This window comes from Manis javanica, chromosome X, assembly GCF_040802235.1.
Source record: "Manis javanica isolate MJ-LG chromosome X, MJ_LKY, whole genome shotgun sequence".
Lineage (NCBI taxonomy): Eukaryota > Metazoa > Chordata > Mammalia > Pholidota > Manidae > Manis > Manis javanica.
This window is the reverse complement of record NC_133174.1, coordinates 131,126,457-131,151,259: the sequence shown is the minus strand read 5'-3', so window position 1 is coordinate 131,151,259 and position 24,803 is coordinate 131,126,457. Positions and strand designations below refer to the sequence as shown.

General features: G+C 40.3%; 1 long non-coding RNA gene across 1 annotated transcript in view; it reads right to left on the bottom strand.

The window, feature by feature from the left end:
* The window catches only part of LOC140847494 (uncharacterized), a 358,087-nt gene that overhangs the window by 38,482 nt on the left and 294,802 nt on the right, over nt 1–24,803 (bottom strand). The gene's annotated exons all lie outside the window — the stretch shown is intronic.

Sequence of the window (24,803 nt, the reverse complement as noted above, 5' to 3'; positions counted from 1 at the left end):
CTCTCACTCAGAGGTAGTTTAACTTTGGACAGAATTATAATAAGCTTTAATAAGCTGTTGCTAACTAATTCCCTGGAAGTGTCACCACAGATTTGCACGATGCAGCAACTCCTGATGATGAATTTTTTCCTGTGATGCCCTCAATCTGGAACGCGGTCTCTGAACTTCCATCTCCATAGGTCTCCATATACCAACAACCTGTCCATTATTATTTAAAAAAAACAGCTGAAATGGCATCTTCTCCCTGTAGCCTTTCTCAGGCCATCCCGTAAGGGGCAGAATAGGGTAATGAGCATGGGCTCTGCACTCAGACATACCTGATTTGAAATTCTGGCTCTGCCACCTACCGGTTCTGTGACATAGAACAAACGACTTCGTTGCTCAGATCCTCAGTTTCTTCATTGGTAAGATGTGATTGATTGAAGGCTCTACTTTATGGGAGGGTTGTGAGGATTTAATGAAATTGTTCCTGCAAGGTACGAATCCTTGATAAAAAGTACCCTGAATTTAAACCACATTCAGTATTCAAACTGAGTAAGGGAAGCCATTTTGAAATACAACTTCTAAAGCTCATGACAAAGTAATCCTAGGACCATTACGCACATTTGGTGAATGTCCCAGGGCAAGTCTTTAGTAGAAAATGCTAGGGCAGAATTACATAAAAATTTAGCATTTACCATTAGAATAAATAGGTAGGAGGCCTTTTCAGTGCACCTTGGTGTACATGTTACAAAGGATGATGGAGATCATGCAAATAATGGATGAGAAGAAGAACAGAAGGAGAAAATCCTTGAAAACACAGTCTTTTCACCTTCAACCCTTCTGCTGGCCACCACTCCTGTTGATTCCATGGGTTGTGCTAAGTGAAGTGACATTTAATTCATCTACAGAACCCAACCACATGCAATTTTTAAAACCTATGTTATGCCATTCACTTCTTTTGTGGTGGAAAAAATTGTTCTTGTAAAAGATAGCTTAAGAATGCAGAAAACTCTTTGGGAAATATCTTGCTGGCCTTTTTAGTTCTATTGCTACTTCTCTCCCCTGCTTACCCTGCACACCCTTCCCTAGGCTTGGCTAGAATGGGTTAAGGATGAGTCACAAGTAGAGCTAAATTACTCTGCCTAACCTAGAAAGGAAGGCCAGTTAGGAAATGGGAATTGTGTAGGTGAAGGAAGAAGAGGTTGAGGACAAGACAGAGGAGAAGCAGGTAAGATCATCAGAGGCTGTGTTCTAAAAATAAATAAAGCAAAGGAAATTTTGAAAATCCTCCATTGGAGAAATTGATCAAAGGACTTTTATGAGTAGAGAATATTGATTTTAAATAGTATGTATTGTTAAATACAATATATTTTATTATTTCCCTCTGTCATGTATGTTTCCTATACTGTCCCAGATTTTAACATAGTCTGCCATGCACATAACCTTCACTTAGTGATAAAGAAGTAAAAGGATATGAATACTGTACATCACAATATTATTAGAGGAGGATAAACCCAAAACACCAACAGCCCAGAGCACTTAGGCTCAGGGAGTGGAAATTGTCTCCTTAGATTTTTAAGCAATAGAGCCCTAACTTACTCCCAGATCTCTATAAACTCCAAATTCCCCATTCTTTTTATTACCACACATTGTTTTATTAGGGAATTGTCCTTCCCGTGACCTCTAGCAGTGCTTCTCATCTCAACTGTTCATCTTTCCCTTACATTTATAGCTATACTAATACTAATAATAGTTAACTTAGTAAGGGGTGGGAACGAGACCTCCCCAATTAGACTATAATCTTCAAAAGCCTTCTTTTCTTAGTAATGCACAATGCCCCCTCCAGTAGTAAAGTCAAATTAAATATTAGTTGGATGAGAACTTTTTATGCATTTATCTACTTTTGTGTCTGAAGGTCACTATTATAATGAAAAGGTGTATATAGTTAGAAGATGCATTCTGCATTAGAAAACCTTGTTTTGAATTCAAAGACATTTTAATGAGTATTGTGAGCTTTACAAGAAAACAGTTTTCTTGCATGTGCTAACTAGAAAAGCTCTAGGTTTTCCACATCATTGACAGCACAGTTCTTGGTTTATCACAACATGAAAAGTACATGATACACTGGGGTGACGCTATAAAAATAATATGATTTTTCTAATTTTAACCTGGCAACACTCAGGAACCCTATCAATGAGTACAGATGCACATAGCTAAAGTAAGATAATGCCCATAAGCCAATTCCTGAAGAGCTTTCTCAACAAACCCTTCAGACTTGTTCAGTTATATTTTTTAGAGCAAAACTGAGATGGCTTTGAAATGTACAGATCCTTATGATCTCAATCCCACATTTTAATCCAAACTTAATGATTATTGCTATGCCTCAATTCAGCAGCTATTGCCAGCTAGAAAGAAAAAAATAGATGAAATCAAAAGGCAAAATTCACAATGAAGATGTCAAGATAAATCTGCTACTGAAGACTCAAATGAGCTAGTGCATTTTCAATTCCTGCCTCTTTGATTCTCACCTACAATATACCCTTGAATGAAACTTCCATTAAGACAAGGTCTTCTCTTTACAAAAATGACTGCCTTTGACTTCACAAAATGACTGTTTTCTAATGAACATTCAGCCAGGTAAACCCATGTCAATATAGAACATGCTAAACTTTACCCTGAGGGAGTTAACTCCTGAATTGGAATAGAACTCATGGTGAGCAGAAAGGTCAAATTCCCATTCTTAGCTTACATTCTACACCAGCACTGTCCAACAGAATTATCAGGTAAGCCACAAATGTTAGATACATGTGCAACTTTAAAATTTCTAGTAGCCACACTGAAAAAGGAAAATAAAACAAGTGGAACTAACTTCAATAATGTTTATTATATCAAAAATGGGATCACTTCAATATACTGTTAATATGAAAACATGAAGATAAAAAGGTACAAAGTTCCAATTAATAAAATAGCCACAGGGATCAAAGTACAGCATAGAGAATTAAAAAATATAAAATGTAAATGAGATATTTACATTTTTCTTCCTATGCTAATTCTTCAAAATCTGATGAGCATTTTATATTTGCCATTCATCTCAATTTGCACTGGCCACATTTCAAGTATTTGGCGGCCACATGCTTAGGTCGCCATACCTGACAGCATAATTCTACACTAAAACATTTAGGAACCATAATGAGAAAGGAGAGTAACTTTACCATCACCTCCCAGTGGACATACATCCCTACCAGACACAAGAGCCTGCAGACCTTAGGACCAAGATACAGGAATGAGCTGAGAATCACCTGAGAGAAAAACTTAGCACATATCTGTCAATTCCTCTTCTGTACAATGTACCAATTTTAACAAATATTTCTACAAATATAAGTGGGAATGCTCCACATATTTTAATGCTTTTTGGTCTCTCTCTTCCCCCAGTATAAAAGCCTCTGTATCATCTTCACTTTGTCCAATCTTCTATTCCAAGTTTCCTCTTCACAAAGCATCAATTTGTTCATTTGCTATTTTTTTCTAGTTGAGTTTCTCCCAGCCCTGATGATATAAAATAATTACCTAGTTCAAAGCCTTTTGCCTCTACTACCCAATCTGCCTTTCCTCTCCCTGTCGGATCCCCTTTCCCTCCTCAGTTCTCTATTCAGTGTTGTCCTTTTGTATTCTTCCCTCTGGAAAACTTCATCTGGCCCAGGGGAGTTGGTTTGTCCTTCTCGGCCTCTCCCTTGCTTCCTGTTTTCCTTTCTGCCCTCACCAGGCCAAGGAAGAAGTGCTCTCTTTTGGAATTTCCACAAACGTTCCAAATTCCAAAAAGTGATGGCATCAGCTTGGCCTTACCCGCAGTATGTGTCTGTGCTCAGTGACTGCATTTTGTGCCATACCCAGCTTGAGTTACATCGCACACCAGAGATAATTTTCAAACAATAACATTATTTTCCCAAAAGTAGTATCAGGGATCTAGACTCTTCTTTGGCTACACATTTTGTCTTGTGATTCTGTTTGGCTTTCACAGATGGGAAGAACCGCCCTTCCAGCCTAACTCTCAAGCTGTAGCTGGCAAGAGCCATCTTGAGTCTATGCTTTCTGTTTAAAGACAGAAAATAAAGATGGAGTTGGTTGCTGACATTACAGCTGGTGTTCATGAAGCTTTTTGTGAAAGTCTATTTAAATTCTACACTTAACAGCACAGTTGCTGGTTTGTCAAAGCATTGCAAAATGAAAAGAGAGAAGACAATCTAAAGACCAGAACCATAGCAGATTTTTTTGTTTTGTTTTGTTTTAAAGTAACTATGGATCTAAAAGTACATATTTGATTTAGTCACTTTGCCCAGGGGAAAAATCACATTAACAAAAAGAGAATACCAAAATGACCTTGGGATAAATATATTTTTAAGCCTTCTAAGCAACAGGAAATTGTAACTTGCTTTTGCCCAGTAAGTCATATTTTAATTTCAGCAGTGCACATTTGTGAGGAAGTCTTTCTCCCACTACTAATTCAATAGCTGAATTAGGTAGGGTGATATTTTTCTATTTGCCATACAGGTGGTTGCTTTAGTGTGACTTCCAATTGCTAGGGAGCCTCATGAGAATCTCCTGGCTGATCTAGGTACAGTATAACAGAGAAAGGTCACATAGTTGTTTTTTTCTGGAGTGGAGGTCTATAACACACAACCTTTTAATCCTGTTAATAAAAAGCATCATATCCACCTGACAAGATATTAGATGCCTTTCAGAGCTGCTGAGTTCTCTTCAGGTTTGTCGGAAAAGAGAGCAATTTGTTTCCAAAGTACTGGAGCTCTCTTACATTTGGAGGTCACACATAAGAAATGGACAGGACAAGTTGACTTTGAGTCTATGAATATTTCAAGAGTAGAATAAAAATTCATAGAACACATTGCACCTGCTTCATCTAGCCATTCCTCAGTTTTTTTCACATCGCAACTCTTCAGGAAAATACTCCAGTTGACCAGCTGTTCTACTGCAGCTGCTAAATCAAAAGGCCATTCAATGATGGCTGTAGTTCTAGAATAAAAATGCAGTTCACCATAAATGCATTTAAATATAAGTGTAAAATTCATTTAAATATATGTGTAAAGTTGATTTCATTATGGTCACATATATTAGCTTATTACATTTGATGACATTAATTTACTCATATTTTCTTTTTGTATTTTGTATTTTTGTATTTTTTTTATTTTGGTATCATTAATATCCAATTACATGAGCAACATTGTGCTTACTAGATTCCCCCCATTATCAAGTCCCCACCACATACTCCCATTACAGCCACTGTCCATCAACATAGTAAGATTCTATAGAGTCACAACTTGTCTTCACTGCACTATACTGCCTTCCCCGTGCCCCCCCATATTATGTGTGCTAATCATAATACCCCTTACTCCCTTTATCCCTTCCTTCCCACCCACCCTCCCCAATCCCTTTCCCTTTGGTAACTGTTAGTACATTCTTGGGTTCTGGGAGTCTGCTGCTGTTTTGTTCCTTCAGTTTTGCTTTGTTGTTATACTCCACAGATGAGGGAAATCATGTGCTACTTGTCTTTCTCCGCCTGGCTTATTTCACTGAGCATAATACCCTCTAGCTCCATCCATATTGTTGCAAATGGTAGGATTTGTTTTCTTCTTATTGTGTATATGTACCACATCTTCTTTATCCATTCATCTACTGATGGACACTTAGGTTGCTTCCATATCTTGGCTATTGTAAATATTGTAAATACTGCTGCGATAAACATAGGGGTGCATATGTCTTTTTGAGACTGGGAAACTGCATTCTTAAGGTAAATTCCTAGGAGTGGAATTCCTAGGTCAAATGGTATTTCTATTTTGAGTTTTTTGAGGAACCTCCATATTGCTTTCCACAATGGCTAAACTAGTTTACATTCCACCAGCAGTGTAGGAGGGTTCCCCTTTCTCCGCATTCTTGCCAGCATTTGTTTTTCCTATTCTTTTCTATGTTGGCCATCCTAACTGGCGTGAGGTGATATCCCATTGTGGTTTTAATTTGCATTTCCCTGATAATTAGCGATGTGGAGCATCTTTTCATGTGCCTGTTGGCCATCTGAATTTCTTCTTTGGAGAATTGTCTGTTCATATCCTCCGCCCATTTTTAATAGGGTCATTTGCTTTTTGGGTGTTGAGGCATATGAGTTCCTTATATATTTTAGATGTTAACCCCTTGTCAGATATGTCATTTACAAATATATTCTCCCATACTCTAGGATGCCTTTTTGTTCTGCTGATAGTGTCCTTTGCTGTACAGCTTTTTATCATGATAAACTCCCATTTTGTTCATTTTTTATTTTGTTTCCTTTGCCTGAGGAGATGTGTGCAGAAAAAGTTGCTCATGTTTATATTCAAGAGATTTTTGTCCATGTTTTCTTCTAAGAGTTTTATTGTTTTATGACTTACATTCAGGTATTTGATCCATTTTGAGTTTTCTTTTGTGTATGGGTATAGACAACAATCCAGATTCATTATCTTGCATATAGATGTCCAGTTCTGCCAACACCAGCTGTTGAAGAGGCTGTCATTTCCCCATTGTTTATCCATGGCTCCTCTATCATATATTAATTGACCATATATGGTTGGGTTTATATCTGGGCTCTCTAGTCTGTTCCATTGGTCTATGGGTCTGTTCTTGTGCCAGTTCCAAATTGTCTTGATTACTGTGGTTTTGTAGAACTTGAAGTCAGAGAGCATAATTTCCCCCACTTTATTCTCCCTTCTCAGGATTGCTTTGGCTATTTGGGGTCTTTTTGGTTCCATATGAATTTTAGAATGGTTTGCTCTAGCTCATTGAAGAATGCTATTACTATTTTGATAGGGATTGCATTGAATCTGTAGATTGCTTTAGATAGAATGGCCATTTTGACAATCTTCTGATCCATAAATATGGGATGTGTTTCCATTTATTGGTATCTTCTCTCTCTGAGTGTTTTGTAGTTTTCAGAGTATAGGTTTTTCACTTCCTTGATTAGGTTTATACATAGGTATTTTACTATTTTTGGTGCAATTGTGAATGGAATTGTTTTTCTGATTTCTTTCTGCTAGTTCATTGTTAAGTGTATAGGAATGCAACAGATTTCTGTGTATTAATTTTGTATCCTGCAACTTTGCTGAATTCAGATATTAGATCTAGTAGTTTTGGAGTGGATTTTTTAGGGTTTTTTATGTACAATATCATGTTATCTGCAAACAGGGACAGTTTGACTTCTTCCTTGTTTATCTGGATGCATTTTATTTCTTTGTGTTGTCTGATTGTCGTGGCTAGGACCCCCAGAACTATGTTGAATAAAAGTGGAGAGAGTGGCCATCCTTGTCTTGTTCTCTATCTTAAAGGAGAAGCTTTCAGCTTCTTGCTGTAAAGTATGATGTTGGCTGTGGGTTTGTCATATATGGCCTTTATTATGTTGAGGTACTTGCCCTCTATACCCACTTTGTTGAGAGTTTTTATCATGAATGGATGTTGAATTTTGTCAAATGCTTTTTCAGCATCTATGGAGAAGATTATGTGGTTTTTGTCCTTCTGTTTGTTGATGTGGTGGATGATGTTGATGGATTTTCAAATGTTGTACCATCTTTGCATCCCTGGGATGAATCCCACTTGATCATGATGGATGATCTTTTTGATGTATTTTTGAATTCAGTTTGCTAATATTTTGTTGAGTATTTTTGCATCTATGTTCATCAGGGATATTGGTCTGTAACTTTCTTTTTTTGTGGTGTCTTTGCCTGATTTTGGTATTAGAGTGATGCTGGCCTCATAGAATGAGTTTTGGAATATTGCCTCCTCTTCAACTTTTTGGAAAACTTTAAGGAGGATGAGTATTAGGTCTTCACAAAATGTTTGATAAAATTCAGCAGTGAAACCATCTGGTCCAGCCGTTTTGTTCTTAGGTAGTTTTTTGATTACCAATTCAATTTCCTTGCTGGTAATTAGTCTATTCAGATTTTCTGTTTCTTCCTGGGTCAGCCTTGGAAGGTTGTATTTTTCTAGAAAGTTGTCCATTTCTTCTAGGTTATCCAGTTTGTTAGCATATAATTGTTCATAGTATTCTCTCATAATTCTTTGTATTTCTGTGGTGTCTGTAGTGATTTTTCCTTTCTCATTTCTGATTCTGTTTATATGTGTAGACTCTCTTTTTTTTCTTGATAAATCTGTCTAGGGGTTTATCTATTTTGTTTATTTTCTCGAAGAACCAGCTCCTGCTTTCATTGATTCTTTCTATTATTTTATTCTTTTCAATTTTATTTATTTCTGCTCTAATATTTATTATGTCCCTCCTTCTACTGACTTTGGGCCTCATTTGTTCTTCCTTTTCTAGTTTCGTTAATTGTGAGTTTAGACTGTTCATTTCAGATTGTACTTCTTTTCTGAGGTAGGCCTGTATCGCAAAATACTTCCCTCCTAGCACAGCCTTCACTGCATCCCACAGATTTTGCGGTATAGAATTATTGTTTTCATTTGTCTCTATATATTGCTTGATCTCTGTTTTTATTTGGTCATTGATCCATTGATTATTTAGGAGTGTGTTATTAAGCCTCCATGTGTTTGTGGGTTTTTTTGTTTTCTTTCTTTAATTTATTTCTAGTTTCATACCTTTGTGATTTGAGAAGCTGGTTGGTACAATTTCAATCTTTTCGAATTTACTGAGGCTCTTTTTGTGGCCTAGCGTATGATCTATTCTTGAAAATGTTCCATGTGCACTTGAGAGCAATGTGTACCCTGTTGCTTTTGGATGGAATGTTCTGTAGATGTCCGTTAGGTCCATCTGTTCTAATAAGTTGTTCAGTGCCTCTGTCTCTACTTATTTTCTGTCTGATTGATCTGTCCTTTGAGTGAGTGGTGTGTTGAAGTTTCCTAAAATGAATGATTGAATTCTATTTCCCCCTTTAATTCTTTTAGTATTTGTTTCACATATGTAGGTACTCCTATATTGGGTATATAGATATTTATAATAGTTATATCCTCTTGTTGGACTGACCCTTTTATCATTATTTAATGTCCTTCTTTGTCTCTTGTGACTTTCTTTGTTTTGAAGTCTATTTTGTCTGATACAAGTACTGCAACTCCTGCTTTTTCCTCTTTATTAGTTGCATGAAATATCTTTTTCCATCCATTCACTTTTAGTCTGTGTATGTCTGGGTTTGAAGTGAGTAATATTTTCATTTGTGACATTCCTGAAAGGTAAGTATTTTGAGAAAAAAGTGACAGCTGCCTTTTAATCTATTTTGTACTCTCAGTCAGTTAATTTTCATTGAGATTTACTGTATGTCATGTGTAAGCTCGATTTCTCCTTGATGTGTGGCCCCTGGAACTTAGCTCATAAGAGCTTAAGCTAGAGACAAACCATTAACATTTGCTTCTTTCTGTTGTGGGGCAAGGAGCTTAGCAAGAGCTTCATCCCATCAAATTTCCAGGCCAATGCAAAGTAAAGAGCAATGCACAGGACTATTAAATTTCTATACAGCAGAACAATAGTGGAGGCTCAAAATTGTTAAACAAGCTGGTCAAGAACCTAAGGCTGGGGAGGTAGGAAAAAAAGGCACTTAAGTTTGGGGGTCTGGGGACATGGTAGGAAGATGAGACATGCAGCCAGGCTCTGTGTCTGGATGGAGCAGGACATGTCTTTTAAGTGGTCCCTGTGGTCATAGGCATATATGGAACAATTCACAATGTATAGCCAGCTGGCACCTTAGTTGAAATAGCTTTAAATGAAATGCCCAAATATCACAGAGAAGACAATGAATAAATGTACTGTAACATCAGGAAAATCTTTGGAGAGCAGGTAGCATTTGAGTTAGGCTCTCAAGGATGAAAGGGATCTCAAACTGCAAAGAAACTGAGAAAGGGGAATCTATGTAGACTAAACTGTAGGATTGTAGGAATCTGCAGTGGAGAAAAACTTGTTACCCCGAAATGTGTTTCTTTGCCATGTAGATTATTTTAAGCTTATTATTTTTAAGAAAGAGGAGGCTCAGGAAGAACTTTTGACCTCCCCAACACCTTAACTCCCTAAAAGAATTTAGATACAGAACCTGCCCCAGGGTAGGAGCTGTCATCATAGATAAAATACGAGCCAGGGGTAGTAGAGAGGGAGACATTTAGCAAAATCTGCTTTTTAAAATTCCTCTCTATGTCCCACAGTTTCTGTGTAGCCCAGAGAACATTTGTTTACCAAACATTTACTCTTTATCATCTTCCTGTGAATTGTCTTCCTTCCGTTTGAACCTCCAGATCCCTACCTTCTTCTCCTTAGTTCTGGACAGCAGAGAAGCCTCAATTGCTTGACTGCCTGTGGGCCTTATATTCTTATGGAGCCCCCGTATGTACCTAATTGATTTTCTCCTCTTGCTCTGTCTCATGTCAGTTTAATTCATAGACTAGTGAAATGAATATTGAAGGGCACAGGAAATTCTTCCTTCCCACTAAATCAAAATGAACAGTATGCTGGGGGAACTGGGTATAGCGAGGCCTGAGGCCTGAATTGAAGGTGGGGTTTCATCTTGAGCTCTCAGCATGTATTCCAGATACACTTGCCATATACAGCACATCTTACCGCTTCCGCAGTCCCAAGTTCTTCAATTCAAACTTCATTAGCAGTCACCTCTTACTTGGATTGGTATTCTTTTTTGCCTTCTCTTTCCTCAGGAAAAGCCCTTACTCCAGAGGTCCTCCTTTCAAGGGCCCCAAATCATGAGCAGTGATCTCACTGATCCCCTCTGTCCCTCTCCTTAAAGCCATGCAATACTTTTCCCATGTGAAAGGTGGCCTTTCTTGAAAGAGAAAGTAGAGAGACATCTTTATCATTAGAGACAGAATTCAAGGCCAAAGAACCCCACACAAATGAACTTTTCTACTTCTTATTAATTTACCAGCCCATCCAAAATGTTTTTGTTATTCCTTACTAATTCAATCTCCCAAACAGCAATATTTACAAGATCTTTTGTCTGGCCTCAGCCCATCTCCATATCACTAGGTATTTACAAGGGGCAGAGGAAGAGGAGAGCACACACTAGAACAGGAGAGGTGTTTTTGGCTTCTTCCCAGCCAGGATGCAGAGAGACATGGGCAAGTGGGAGTAGATGACTCCTTATAAACAATAAACAGGTTTCTCCCACTTTATTTTTCCCCGTGACTGATTTTGGCTTCAAAGGTTTATTTGCCCCAGGCTGGGAACACATTTTGCCCTGGAAGTTACAAGTGTCCTGTCTACTCCTCACATATTTCTGTTTCTTTGTCTAAAATGTATAAAAGCTGCATGTCTTGGTCATTTCTTTGGGTCTGTTATATTATGGGCCTCCCTACATATGTAATTAAACTTTGGATTTTTCTCCTGATAATCTCTCATGTCAATTTGATTCTTAGACCAGCAAGAAGAACCTTAAAGGGTATCGGGAAATTCTTCCTCTCCAACATCTTCATAACCACTCATAACCATTTGGCATTATTTATTAAACACCTATTACATGTCCTATCTATGTGCTAGGTGCTGGGAATCTAGTGAACAAAACAGAACTGACCCTATATTCTAGGACCCCCATTATTTGTGATATGTATTCGCCATAAGTCATGGATGGTTCCTCTGTGTCAGTCATGCATTTCTCATTAAATTTCTGTGGTATTGTTATGGGTAGAATTTTATATCCTTGCTTCTTGGCCCCAACAAAACAAAGAACTGAAAGGTAGAGGCACAATAGCCAACCACAGCAAAAGATTTATTTGAATAAACTCTAAGGGAGGAGCGGGCCAGAGTGAATGTAGACAAAGGTCCTGAAATGTTAGGGGAGGGTTTATTTTCATGTCCTAGCTGGGAGTTGCCTCTTTGATTGACAGAGTGAAGCTCTTTTGTTATGTGTTAAATTTATTCTCCTTGGTCCTTGGCCCCAGGACAACAAAGAATTGAAAGTCAGAGACAAAAGAGGAAACCAGAGTGACAGTTTTATTTGAATACACTCTAAGGGAGGAGTGGGCCAGATTGAAGGTAGGCAAAGGCACTGAACTTTTAGGGGAGGGCCTATTTATCATGACCTAACTGGGGAGGCACTTCCTTTCATTGACAGGGTGAGGTCATTTGATTGACAGCTCTAGTTATATACTAGTTCCTCTTGGTGCACATCTTTTCCCAGAATGCACACAGAAAAGTCCATAGTGGAGGGAACAAAACCACAATTTTATTTTAATGAGATTATTAGAAGGTGTGGTTTGGGCAATTCTTAGTTTTGTTTGATTGGGTTGGAACCTGGTTTGGACCTGTTTGGCCTGGTTCTGATAGGCAAGAAGTTATCTCCCCACAAATTCTTTGTTGTCTTCATGTGTGACCCCTTACCTGGGTGGTTTTTCCTTGAACCTTATATTCCTCAACCTTCCCTGTCTGCTCCTTCCAAGATTCTTCTAGCTGGTCTAAGAATCAAATTGACAAGAGACAGATTAAAAGGAGAAAAAAAAGCAAATTTAATTACTTATGGGGAATCCATAGGCATAGATTCCAAAGACAATGAGAGAGAATGAAGTATATCTGCCATACTGTACCAAGGAGAAGGAGGTAGGAGTCTGAGACTTCAAAGGGAAAGGGAAGTAATTCACAGGAATATTAAAGAGTACATGTTTGGTAAACAACTACTTGATGGTCCACACAGAAACAGTGTAGCAGAGAGGAATTTTAACAGGCTTAGCCACATCCCTCCCTGTCTACCACCCTTAGTTTACATTAGAATGCAGTTAACCATAGTTATAGCTCTCATCCTGGAGCAGTTCCTCCACCTAAATTCTTTTTCTGCAGTTGGTGAGGGGGTAGGACAGTGTCTTTCTGAGTCCCAGACTTTGATTGTTTTCTGCTCACATGTCACAAGGCACATCTTGGGGTAGCCAGCTCTTGCCCTTATAGAATCTTCCAAACAATCATTTGAGAGTGGAATTATCATTCCCATTTTAAAGATAAGGAATTGAAGCTTCAAGACATTCCATGATATGCACAAAGCCACAAAGATTGTAACTGGCAGATCTTATATTTAAACCTGGTCTTTTAAGTTAACTTTTTAAACTACAACTTGTCTTTTAAGGAGCAGTCCAGATTTTGTGGAGCCTTAATCTTACATTACTGGCGGCTCTCTTAAGGAAAAGAAAAAAACAAAAACAGATAGAAAATTAGGTATGGACATACTATTTATTAAGACTGAGAAAATTACTGAAACTTAAAAATTTGGAAATCTCTTTAGGCTCTTTTCCAGGAATGTTTAATGAAAATGCTTCTTGATTATAACTAGAATTTCTCTTCCAACACTGAACACTGCAACAGCCAACACACCCAGAGCTCACAGAGCCCAGTCCAAGTGAGAGGCCCTGAAGCTTAAGGTACATGTATTTTCCAAGTAAACCCACCTCCGTTCTCATTCAAGGTGCTGGCAATTCAGGGAAAGATACAGACTCTGCATCTAATCCACCCTCAGCAGGCAAATACTCTAATTAGATAAAGTTGATAGACTCCTGTGAATACTAGCAGCTACTCCCTAAGGCTCACAGCTCACTGGAACATTCATGATATGCCCTGCAGAAGCCAAGAGCTGCCTGCCTTAGATGTGCCATTTTGACATGCAGATCAGTTCAGTTGAGAACAATCAAAATCCAAAAGACTCAAAAAGAAACTTAGATCTCCCCTCCCCCAACTGTATAAAAAGAATTTAGGAAGAGGACATGCTCTAGGAAGAGAGCTATCACCTTAAGTTACTATATTATAATGTAAACCAGGTGTGGTAGACAGGGAGGGATGTGGCTGAATATGTTAAAATTCCTCTCTATGCTTCCCCATTGTTTCTGTGTGGCCCATCAGGTATTTTGTTTATCACACATTAACTCTTTTCACATTCCTGTGAACTGCTGCCCTTTTCCTTTGAAGTCTCAGACTACTACCCACTTCTCCTAGGTTCAGGATGACATAAGCACCTCATTGTCCCTGACTATCTTTGGAATCTGTGTCAGTCTATGGCTTCCTTGTATATACATAAATCAACTTTGCTTTCTTCTGCTGTTAATCTGTCTCATGTCTATTTGATTCTTAGACCAGCTAGAAGAACCTTTGGGAGTAGACAGAATTTCTTCCTCCTCAACACATGTCTTTAGGGCTACAAGCATTAGAATTAAAACTTTTATTCTGCCTAGGTATATTTAAAGTCATTTAAGTTGATGTTACCTATTAAATATTTTTTTAAAATATCTTGGAACTACTGACTTTGATGTTTAATAAAACCTTCATGGATAGTCCAGTCATGGTTGTTGAGAACAAGTAAACTAAGTACGTGTAGTAAGTGAACCTTTAGCAACAGTTATGTGTTAAGGTATGTTTACCTAAAAACAGCTTGCACGTCTTTTTGGTAACCTAAAACCTTTAAGTTTTGGTGTCCTAATAAGTTCAGTTAAATTCATTGACTACCTAGATCATTTCTGTTAGGCTGGAGGAAGGAAAAACAAGGACATGCAAACAGAACAGAGAGATACCATAAAAAGAGAACAAACCAGACTCCAAGGTCTGTGCCTTATATGGAAAGGGGACAGCTCTTCCTGAATTCCATCCTTCTGATGTGCTAACTAAGACCCGGATGTCAGCCTCCTCCCTCTTGGAAGGAAAAAAAGTTTCTAGGTTTCTAGTTGTCTATTATGTCACCTTTGGCCTATCATATGTTTCCACAACCCTTAGGATAGCTTGCCCACTCCTCCCCCTCCTAACCCCTTATAAGCCCCCACCTCCCTGACCAGTTGTGACTTCCCCGGCCTGTGTTAGCCAGACCACAGAACATCACCCGGGAATTGCGTTCAAATAAACTACTTGGCCCTTTGTTGCCTCTCTTCGCCTGCTTATTTCAGCTAAAATTTATCTTAAAATTTCCAAATAAAATAAAATAATGAAACATTAATTACTGAATATAGGTTTTTATCATAGGATTATCTACTTCTGCCTTCCTTATTAGAGAGAAACTAAAGACAAATTTGGGTCTGTTAGTAAACATGTTTTGTACTTATTGAAAGATTGTACTATGCAGAAGCATGTGTTTCTAGAAACTATGAAATGTATTCATAGATTTGTCAGTCAAAAGAATGCTAATGTAACAATTCACAGTTGCTTACTTCTTAGTTTTCACTGAGGGTTAAGATTCTTAAGGGTTTTAGGTTCTAATTAAGACTACTTGAAATAATAAAGGAAACATTTCTATATGCAAGAAAAGTTAGGATGTGGGCTTTAGGTAAAAGTAGGCATGAGGAATGGAAATACAGTTTTTTAAGGATACAGAAAGTAATTTTGTCTTAAAGATGAGAGGATGGTTATTTAAAGGGAGAAAACTTAGGATGAAATCAATATAAAAAGAAAGTCATAGAAGGCTTGTGGAAAACGACTTTAATGTGTGGTCATGCTGTTTGAGGTCGAAGTAAATGAGGTTTTAATATCAAATATACTGCAAGATTAGAATTTTGTTTTCTCTTTGTTACAAGGACAAAGGTTTTTTGAACTATTGGTCTGCTCTTAATATTAAGTGATTGTGAAGGGTATTTCTAACAAAATCTTAAAAGAGCTAAGTTTTACTAACAACTTTCTATAGTGCTTTTAAAATCTTTTATTGTCACTTTAGGAAAATGAATAAGTACTGATTTCATAATCATCTGTGATCCCATTTAGTTCAAACCTTTTGATATTTTTGACAAACTCCCACAATCAAATTCTAAAACTCCTTTTTACTTCTAGTTAACTGAAATTTTCCAGAAGGCCCCTGGAATATGACAGAGGATATTTTTTTTATTTGATAAAAGAGACAATTAACTAATTAGGCTAATTTATTTGGTATCTTAAATTCTATGGAACATATTGTCAAATAAGTGATACTAAATCTAGATTCTATTTCTATAAAAATATTGAAATGTGTTCTACAAATTATAACTCCTAGTATAACTCCAGGGGAAAATATGTTCCCAGCTTGGGTCAAAAAACTTTTGAAGCCAAATTAAGTCAAAGAGAGAAGTAAAGTAGGAGAAACCCATTTATTGTTTACAAATAGTCATCTATTCCAGCTCACCCATGTCTCTTGCAATCTGGCTGACAAGGCCCAGACAAAACCTCTCTTGTCCAGGTGCACACTCACTCTCCACACTCTTTCTAATCACCTATTAGTATGGAGATAGACAACTTCTCTCCACCCCTTGGAAACACCTACTGATATGGAGATCACTAAGGCCAGGCAAGCGATTCTGGAAATACCGCAATTTTGCCCAAAGCCCACCTCTCCAGAAATATTGCCTTACAATCTACTCTCTCCTCATTGTCTGCAATGGCCCTTATGTGAGAAAACTAGAGCATTGTAACCAGACTAATAACATACAGTAACAACAGTGATAAAATCATGATAATTCTAAAGCAGAAGGATCCAGCTAGGTTCAAAGTCCTAATCAAATTAAGTCCATAGCTTGCCCATTCCACAGGAGGTCAGTAGCTGTACCAGTAGGGAGCTCAGTACACTCATCACATGGGAGCTGTAGCCAGGGGGTGGGTCTAGGCCACAGGGGCCGTAGAAGAAAATAACTTTAAGGGGGATAAGATACATTTATTAATGACACCAGCATAGGCAAGTCTCGTCTATCAGGTAGGATGCATGAAAGAGAGTGGCCCTGTGATAGGACAGTGGTAGGAATGGGATCTCATCGTGGTCTAGTATACCAGACCTTCACCTTCTTCCCTATGGGAGTTCCAGATGGGTCAACAAATAGGGCTGAGGGAGGTATGTGCACTGGCCATAAAGATAAAACAAAACTTCCTGATAAGATGTTCTTATCTTCCACTCATTTGGGGTTCACTGCCATGATCTTTGGGCGTCACCCTACTGTTACACCAGGAATACACATGAGGCCAGCTTCCAGGCCATTATCCAAGGTGTCAGAAGGGCCAGCCATCATTTCTCCATATGTCAAAATATCCAGGGCCATGTCCACTCAACAGAGTCTCCAGGGTTTAATGCAGCTGGGGCTGGCAGCAGGATGCTGCTCTGCTGGCCATATCCTGGCTTAAGTAATGCCTCTTTGGTTTCCAAGTGCAGTTGTATGGCAAAGAAGCAATGTGTGTTAGCATATCCACAGTGTTAATTTAAAGGCTTCTTTTTGGGGCTTCTCATTAAAACACTGTAGCACTGTACATAAGCACACTGACAGGCCCCGTACACTATGGGAGTCCAGTTCAGGCCAGATTTTAACAAACCATTGTACCCCTCTATCATGCTTGCTTCAGTAGGGTTATATGGTACATGAAATTTCTACTTTGCTCCTAATTGCTACACCCACTATTGTAATGCATGTCCAGTAAAGTGGATGCCTTGATCACTCTCGATCACCTGCGGCCAGCCATAGTCTGCAAAGAGATGCTCTAAGCCCCTTTTGGTGTTTTGCTGATCTTCATGACATGGAGGAAAATCAACTAACAGTCCGGTAGTTGTGTAAACACAAGGCATGCCATACCAATAACCTTCTGATATGGACAGGGGCCCAATATAGTCTATCTGCCACATGACGAGGGGTATCAGCCCCTTTACTACTGTCCCATGTTGCTGCAGGACTTGGTGTAAGTCCCTCTTAGAGCACACAAGGCAATCCTTCCAGGCTCTGCTGACTTCTTCAAAGGTCAATGGCAAGCCCCACTGACAGACTACAGCCCACATTTCCTTTTGCCCTGTGTGCACCAAATGCTGATGCAACCATTGGGCTACATCAGAGGCAGGCTTTCCTTCTAGCCAAAGCACCTGGGCCAATGTGTCTGCTTCATTATTTCCTAGGAATACCAAAGGCAAACTGCCAGTCACATGATATACAGAAACTCTCTTAGTCTGACCAGAGGCCCATAGGCCTTGCCACAACTCTTGACCCCGAAGGGCCAGTGACCAACCATTCAGTTGGCATGGTACAATGTTGGAAGCCACCGGGTTAAGCCCCAGTAGACAGCCCAGCTGTCAGTGCAGACAACGATACAGCAGAGTTCCCGGGTGATCACAAGCCATACTGCCCTCAACTCAGCCCTTTGACTGCTCTTCCGCTCTCTGTCCTTCATCTATATTGTCTCAGTCTTGGGATGGAAAGCTACAGCCCTCCACTTTGGGGGCTGCCCATGACTGGAGCCATTTGTATACCAAGCATCTTCAGGTATAGGGACTTTTCCCTCCTGATTAGGACTCTCAGCTACCAAAGGCTCAAAAGCAGAGCTCTTCCTGCTTTCCACTAATATATATCACTGGTGCCAATAAGCGTTGGAGTTCGCCATAAAGGTTCTAGTGGAAAGGACTTTATGCTGCTGTAAATATGCACCACATTTGGCCAGTGTAGGCATCTGTGCCATGCCACTCCATGGCCTCCGGGTCCACTCTTGCACCCACTCCATGATGGGATACGTGGTAACTACCTTGGTCAGAGCTGTTCTGGTGATGGGCTCTATAGCCAGCAGAGTGGTACACAGCAGCCAGTTGCTTCTCTATCAAGCTGAACCAGTCCTCTGCTCCTTTCCAGAGTTTTGACCAGAACCCAATGGGTTGGCGTGTCCATTCAAGTTGCTGCCAAAGACCCCCATTCATAACTGTCTTCAGTTATATGAACATCTAGCTCACAGGGCCTTGATGAGACCATTACACTCAAGGCCGGTACAGCCTTGACTGCTTGCTTAGCAGCAGTAAAAGCAGCTGCACACGTCTCACCCCAGTCCCGCCTGATGATCTTTTGTACCAACCGGTATATGGGCTTCAGAATTTGTGTCAAGTGCAGGATAAACACTCTCCAGTAACCCAAAAGACCCAAAAACTCTTGTAATATTGCCACAGTGGTAGGGGTGGGGAAATCCTGGACCTTATCTATGGCTGCTTCTGGGATAACTTTAGTTTTACGTGACCAGACAATCCCCAAAAACTTTACAGATAAACCAGGTCCCTGAATCTTGTTGCTCTTCACAGCCCATCCTTTCTCCTGTAGATGCTGCAGCAGTCTAGGAACTGCCCCTTCTAAATCTGCAAGAGAATCAGACATGAGCGTGATATCATCAATGTAGAGATACAGCTGCACCATTTGTGGTTTCTTCCATGTGTTCAAGTCCTGGGCTACAAGTCCATGACAAATGGTGGGACTATGAAGGTATCCCTGTGGAAGGACAGTGAATGTCCACTGCCAGCTTTCCTGTGAAGGCAAACTGTTTGTGACTTTCCTCTGTTATGTCAATAGAGAAGAAAGCATTAGCAAGGTCCACAACACAATGACTCGTCCCTAGTTCATTACTGACGGTGTCCATGAGAGCTTCCATAGAGGGGACTGCAGCATGCAAAGGGGGTGCAACATTATCAATTCCCTGTAGTTCATGGTCATACACCAGGAGCTATCTGCCTTTTTCACTGGCCACACTGGGGAATTAAAAGGACTATGAGTGGGCTTTATGATGCCCACCTTCCCCAACACCTGTAGTTTCTCTGATTTCCTTGTGCACCCCAGGCAATTTATACTCCTTAGTATTTGTCACCTGCTGAGGTATAGGCAGAGGTACAAGTGGGTGCTTAGCATGTCCCCTCAGAACTGCCTTTACCACACGTATCCCCATTCTGAACTCACCTGCACTGGTCTGTTACTACAGGCCGTGCAGTATATCCACCCCCAAAATATGTTCAGGGATGGGAGAAATGTACACAGTATACTCCTTTGGGGGTAAATGTCCTATCCCCAATGGGATTTGGGCTTTCTTCACTCTAATTGCCTTACCCCCATAGCCATCTATCACAGCAGGGGTACCAGGAAAATGCTCAGGATTGCCATAAATCAGAGGACATTCAGCTCCTGTGTCCACCATCATGAGGACACATTATACATTCACAGGGGACCAATGAATTGCTAATTCTACATGTGGCCTACAGTCCCCACCACATGCCCCAAGGTGGGGGCCTTGACCCCCCTCAGTCAAACTGTGATCCCCAATTGTGGTCCTGTGGGGGTGAGGGCCCAGGTGGAACTTGAGTATTGCACCCCAGGAAGTCTTGCAGGGACACAGGCCAGACATGGGGCTTTGCCACTAGCTTCCGTGTCTTAGACCTCAGTGGCTGCACTGCTGCTCTGGCTTCAATTGGTGCCACAGTTCTAACAAGATCCTATTGGGCTGCCCATTTTGTTTTTCTCTCGCAACCCCTGCCTTTATCAAATTAACTCATATTTGGGTCCTCAAAACCTTCATAGGGCCTTTTGCACCTCCTTTCAGTTGTAGACCATATTTCCTTCCATGCTCTTATCATTTCAACCTCCTCCAGATCTGCTAAAGTACAAGTAGCCCCACTTATGGGTTGCTCTATGTGGGGGGCAAGAACAGTCACTAGGGACTCAAAGGGAGATGATGGAATTGTATGGAGCACCAGATTTCTCATTACCACAGTGAACAATTCCTCATAGGGGCCCTGGGGTCCATATTATAGATGATATTTTTCATGCCCAGCTCCTGTAACACCTTCTGGAGCTCTGCATATGTTTTTCAGCTACTGGGGAAGTATGATAAATCACCCTGATTAGGTCAGACTGCCCTGATGGCTTCTGTCAGCCAATCCAGAAGAGCCTGATTCCCTGAGGTGTGATGGGCACTTTGCAACTGCTGCCGGAGGGAAGGGTAAGCTGTCAGGCAAGCCAGTCTACCCATTTCAGAACCCAACATAACAATGTTTTACACCCCCATATCCCACAGACACACAAGCCACGTAGTCTGAAAATGGCTTCTGCTGAAACCGGATGTTCATATCCACCAGCTCATCCTGGGTATGGGTCAGAGCATGGAGTGCTCTACAATCTGGGGAGGGGGTGGCTCATCCCCTTGAGTAGTCTGTGGTTGTTTTGTTTTTACTTTATTAATTACAACTGTATGGGCCTTTAATATGGGATGGGCTGGTGCTTCAGGCAGTGGCTTTAGCAACGGCTCAGCCCTTGGCCCCACCTCCTCATCCTCCTTAATAGCTGCTCTATCATCTGCAGGGCTGAAGGCACTGTTCCTTCCTTTCCCACCCCCATGGCCTCCTGCAAACCTGGATTCTCCTGCTGCCCCCTCCCTCACTGCTAACATATCTTTCAGGAGCATCACCTGACTTCTCAATCACTGTCTCTTTTTTAAGGGCATCTCATAGGTCATTGCCCAGCTCCTCCAAGCGATGCCAAAGTGTGTCTCTCTCTTCAGTAACCCTTTCCAATATCTTGAAAAACAAACATCCCAACAATCCCAGCCACCATATGGCCACTCAGGGTACCTAAGCAGTCTCCTATCTCATGGAGGGCTAATTCCACAGGTTCTGATCACCAGCCTTCTGGGAAAGGGCCTACCCATCTAGGAGGTGCTTCACCCTAGACCAATTCCCCCTAGGGGCTCCCTGAGTGAAAGCAGCATGGATAGGGCATTCCTGGGTAAAGCAGCACCACCCACCACTGCTGGAAGGAAGTGACCCTCCACCACAACAGCCATGAACACCTCCCCGCCATCTACAGGGGGGGTTCCGGGTATCTTCTCACTGTCTCTAGGGGCAACCCACCCAAGCATCACACCCATGAAGACAGATTTCGGGGCCAGAGTTTCTGCTGACTATCGCCAGTTGTAACTCTGGGGAGAAGTATGTTCCCAGCCCAGACAAATAAACCTTTGAAGCCAAAAAATCAGTGAAAGGGAGGAATAAAATGGGAGAAATCCATTTACTGCTTACAAGCAGTCATCTACTACTGCTTGTCTGTGACTCTCATGACCCAGCTGCCAAGGACCCACCAAACCTCTCCAGTCCAGGTGCATGCTTGCTCTCAACCCCCCCCCCCCACCCCCGTTGTAATCATCTATTGAGGGAATACATCTCTCCACCCCTTGGAAACACCTATTGATATGGAGATGCACTCCATGTCCAGGTGAGAGATTCTGAAATATTGCAATTTTTACCACACCTAGAAATCCAGTATGTCCTGGTGTGTTATCACTTGTAATTACACAGTTATTGAAATGTTATATGTTATAGAAATAACCAAATTTCTTTGTATTATAATGGACTCTCATCAGATTTCTAACCATTGATATTTTTAAGTATTTTGTCATTTATAAACAGTTACTGTTTTACTCAGGAACTTAGTGGAAAACAGGATTCAAGCAGAACAAGATTTAATAACATGGGACCAAATGTAATGTGGGAGATGATCTCAATTTTTATGACTTTTGCTTGAAATGATTTCCTTTTCCAGATTTATGGAAGCTTTTTCTTAAGCCTTTACGACTTACAGCAATTTGGTAAATTATATCTTTGTAAGCAGAACTGAAACATTTATCCTTTTTTCTCTACCCAGTCCCTCCAGAATTTGGAAACTCTCAGTGAGTATTTTTCTGTTTTATGGCCATATATTTCTTTGTATAGGTTCAATAAGAATCCATTCTCCTTATTACAGGACACCATTGGAAATATTCGTTATAATACCAAGCCTTTAACTGGAATGTCATATTTGAGAGAGACATGCATAGACTTAGGTATGACCAGACAGCTTTAAAGAACTACAGTTAACTTTAAGGAGCCAATAAGCCCATTGGAAGAATCAGCATGGTACGTTGCTTACAGGGTTCCTAGGAGCCTTAGAAAGTGAGTAAGGAAGGAAGGTCACTTCCTGGCAGACTCAGGAACCTCAAAATATCTTTGGCACCTCGAGGAGAGAAATTGACCCAAATCTATAGATACTGCAGGTGGTATCTGATGGCAAGTCCTTGGCCATCAAGAGGCCTTTAAAAATTCAATCTAGAATTCTTAGGAAAAGTTACAGTAAATCACATTTAAAAGAGCCTATGTGACCGAATGCTATTCTCACTGAACTTATGTAAATAATCAGGCCAAGTGTTTTGAAGCTAAACATACTTTACAAAAATTATTATTAATATGATTACCCATGAGGGTGATTTTAAAAAGAAAAATTATGTTTCAATAGTACAACTTTACAGATTATTATTAGATTCTAATACTGTTCATTGTAACCTGGACTAGATCCTGAATTCTAGTTTCCTCCAATGCCTGGCTCCTACAGTCCAAATCAACTTTTTCATTTTTCCTTCCAGCCTTGAGACGTGGAATCATTGAGAACTAAAACTACCCCTTTTCTTGAAGCTGTACAAACTGAAAGTGAGTATCTCGATATGAACTTTAGCGAAATCACTCTAACAGCTCATGTTTATAAAGTCTTCCTGCTTGTTGCTATACTGGCCACTCGAAAGGCTCACCAGACATTTGAACCACAAACCGGGAAAATCAGTCAGATTACCACTGCCTGCACTTGCTCTGAAGATGCTTCAAGCCTGACATACAGAAATGTTCTCATTTGGCAGCACCCAAGACTCAGACCCTGGATTTAAAATTTGCTCCATTAACATCTGTTTTTCTTTTGTTTCCATAGAAACTTCTCTTTAATATCTGATTATTTGAACTGTTATGAGTTGAATTCATTCTCCTTGGTTCATGTCCATGCCACAACAAAGAATTGAAAGGCAGAGACACAGTACCAAAGCAGAATCAAAGTTTTATTTGAACACACTCCAAGGGAGAAGCAGGCCACAGTCAGTTAAACAAAGGCCTCGAACTTTTAGGGGAGGGAATATTTATCACTACCTAGCTGGGAAGCACTTCTCTTGATTGACAGGGTGAGATCATTTGATTGACAGTTCTAGTTCTACACCCATTCCTCTTGGTGCGCATGTCTTTTTCCAGAATGCACACAGGAAAGCTCATGCTGGGGAAGGGAGCCAAACCACAATTTTATTTTAATGAGATTGTGAGGTAGTGTGGTTTGGGCAGTTTAGTTTTGTTTGATCGTGCCTGCACTGTGGGGCCTGGTTGGGACTGGTTTGGCCTGGTCCAAATAGGCAAGAAGTTATCTCCCTGCAAATCCTTTGTTATCTTCACATTGGACGCCCTACCTGGGCAGAATTTGCAGTTTTTTGATCCCTGAATGTTATCTTCCTCTTCCCAGTTGCTCATGTCTATCTACCTAACAGAACGATAGGCCTAATTTTGAGAACCTGACTGCATCATTGACCAGCTGAACTGACCTAGACTGATTCAATGGGATCAAACAATTATCACCTCAATTTTTAATGTGAAACTTCCAAGGAAGTTTCAGAGGAGGTAACTATAGGGTCCAAGGGCAGCCTGCCACAAGATGTGCCATTCATAAGCAGACTGTTTAGACTTGAGAACAATCAACACCCAAAAGATGCAAAAGAAACTTTGACCTCCCACCCCACAAATGCATAAAATAATTTAGATAGAGGACTTGATCCAGGAAGAGTTATCACCTTAGATAACTATGTTATCATGTAAACTGGATGTGCTAGACAGGGAGGGATGTGGCTAAGTCTGTTAAAAATTTTCTCTTTGCCCTATTGTTTCTGGGTAGCCTACTGTGGGTAAAATTGCAATATTTCCAGAATCTCTCACCTGACTTTAGTGCATCTCTATATCAATAGGTGTTTCCAAGGGGAGGAGAGAAGTAGTCCACCTCCATATCAACAGGGAATTACATGGGCGAGTGAGGACATATCTGGACTGGAGAGGTTGGGTGGGGCCTCTTTTTCTGCAGCCAGGTCAAGAAGGATGTGGGATGACTGCTTGTAAAAAAATTAATGGATTTCTCCCACTTAATTTCTCCCTTTGACTGATTTCGGTATAAATGGTATTTTGCCCTAGGATTTTTCCCCCCAGAGTTACATCTGGTGATAGTTAGCAGGACCTCTGAACCCAAAATCTATCTACATGGGT